Source organism: Bison bison, unplaced genomic scaffold (assembly GCF_000754665.1).
Source record: "Bison bison bison isolate TAMUID 2011002044 unplaced genomic scaffold, Bison_UMD1.0 scf7180017848707, whole genome shotgun sequence".
Taxonomy (NCBI): domain Eukaryota; kingdom Metazoa; phylum Chordata; class Mammalia; order Artiodactyla; family Bovidae; genus Bison; species Bison bison.
Genome location: NW_011479280.1, coordinates 4,653 through 7,004, shown reverse-complemented (window position 1 = coordinate 7,004; position 2,352 = coordinate 4,653). Strand labels below are relative to the sequence as shown.

The 2,352-nt window shown below is 46.3% G+C and overlaps 1 protein-coding gene across 1 annotated transcript in view; it reads right to left on the bottom strand.

Moving 5' to 3' along the window:
• The window catches only part of SLITRK4 (SLIT and NTRK-like family, member 4), a gene marked incomplete at its 3' end in the record, with an annotated part of 6,912 nt that extends 6,111 nt beyond the window's left edge, over positions 1-801 (bottom strand). The window contains exon 1 of the mRNA XM_010845888.1: positions 397-801. The remainder of the gene's footprint in view (positions 1-396) is intronic.
• Between the last annotated feature and the right edge of the window lie 1,551 nt (positions 802-2,352).

Here is a 2,352-nt window from a genome sequence, read left to right as displayed (position 1 = left end):
AACACCCCCTAGGGAGGAGCGACCCCTATCCTCACGCATAGAGACCCCAGTCGCCTAACGCGGGCGCGCTAGCCTCCATCTCCCCACCACATACACTCACACTCCAGTCCTTTCTCCTCCCCCAGTCCCCTAAGAACCAAGGCACACACGCACGCACACACACATACACAACCGGGGCGTTCCTTTGAGCGAGCCACCAACAATCCCGGCAAAGCCCAAGAAACAGCGGAGAGCCTGGGGGAAGGCAGGGGGTCAAGGGAGGTAGATAGGGGCGTCGAGTCTACGCGGAATTGAATCATTCCAGGATCGAGGTGTGTGAGTGTGGGGCGGTGAGTCAACAACAATGACATTCAAAGGCAACAATCGCACTTGGGCTTTGTATCCCGGGTACGGTACCTTTTGCTAATTGTCACCCTGCAGAACAGAGGGCTCCGGGAATACTTCTTCGGTCGCGGGCGATCCTGGATGGAGCCTTCTCTGGACCAGTTTCCTGGGAGCCAGTAGTGTTCTCACTCCTCCTACCTGTCTGCGCGTAAGGGGCTGGGGGCTTTAAGGCAAAAGTGTGAAGCTTTAGCCCAAAGTGAGACTGTTTGGTGGATTTAGGAGACGCGTTAGTTCTCCGCACCTCAGAACCCTGCGAACCTTCGGTGTGGAACGGGTTACGAGGGGTTGATTAAGGGGTGGGAAGAGGGGATAGGGGAGAGGAAAGAGGTGTGGGACTGAGAGAGATGCCGCACTTGCGACCAAAAGAAGAAGAAGAAGAAGAAGAAAAAAAAAAACTGCTTTGGCTACTGAGCATGCCCAGTTCCCAGCTCAAGCCCTATAAGGGAGGCATTGTGTGCAATCCACTTCTCCGGGCTTTGGTGGTGACCGGGAGGGGAATTTGGTTAGGGGAGGGTGGCGGTGAATGGGAGACTTTAGGGAAGGGGGAACAAGGTTTGGAGTTTGGGGGCTGCGCGGAAGGGTCTGGTAAGAAAAAAAGGAAAGAGACCTCTGGGATACCTCGGGGAGACAGGAAAGGAGATAAAATGGACTAAGAAAAGTCACTTCTGTAGCCCCGTCACTGGCGTGTCTATACCAGAGAGGCTTTAGGATTGAATCTCAGCTATCCGGAGGTTGCAAACAGAGCGTGTGGACAGGCCAGGCCCCATTTGTTGGTGCTGCCACAGGAGGTTAGGGCTGTCTTGAGGCCGGGCGAACGTGTAAACCAGTTTCATGCAGATTGATAATTCAGTTAATAAGCTTAGAAAGCAAGCACTGGAACTTGTGGGGCGGGGGCGGGAGTAGGGGGAGAGACGGTATTTCAAATACCTGGCTTTCCTAACCAGTAAAGGCTAAAATGGTAGTTTTTCTCCCCTTCCCCCAACCTTGCAGTTTTTGTAGATGCTCCTCGGCTAAGAAAAACAATTCTCTCTCTCTCTCTCTTTACTTTGTGTCGGTGGAAATAAACTGGTTTTAGGTAAATACAGCTAAGTTATAAATGGGAACTATCTCCCCAGGACCTTTCAGGTAATACTGCAGGGGCTATGTCTTCAGGACCCAGGTTCTGCCTAGTCCACTTATTCACATTGCAGTAGCTCCACCCACAAGACGATATAACCAGTACCCAGAAATGCTTTTGCTTAAAAATGAGAAACTCTTTAAAACTAGCAATAGCTTTGAAACCAGAATTTGGCCGTCTGCCTGAACTCCTACAGTTAAACATTTACCATAATTGGTTGATGTTTAAAGGCCTCAAATCTAGACCAAAAAACCCGATGAGCAAAGAATTTATTACATTATTTGTGGATACTCTCCTACCTTCTGTATTATCAGTAAGATCTATTCATATATATTTCAATTTTTCATTTTTGTCATTTCTTGGAGACTGCCTTAGTGATATAGTCATGCAAATGTTTGCTGGACATGGCCTGTATATACAGATGCACATACACTGTTTACGTGAATATTTAAACAGATATGGATATAAAGGCATATTTCTTTATGACCTTGATAAATGTTGTATCTTTCATGAAGAACCCTTTCTCCACCCCCACTCTCCATTGCCCTTAAACTTTTCATCTTCTTCTCTTTTAAAAACAACCTGGAAGTAGAAATTGAGTGGGCAGCAAAGGTAAAATGTACTATATTCAATAGTAAAATCTATTATGAAATAGCCTGGCTTAAGAAAACAATAAAGGATCCATCCAGAACAATATATGCACTTGTACAGCTCTTCTTAGTAAGGTGAAATTTGTTTCCTCCATAGGTAACAGCTGCAGTACATTGAAAAATCCCTCTACTGTTGTACATTTGAACAAAATAGATCCTGCTAATTAAGAATTCACATTTACGTTATATTGTATAATGCAA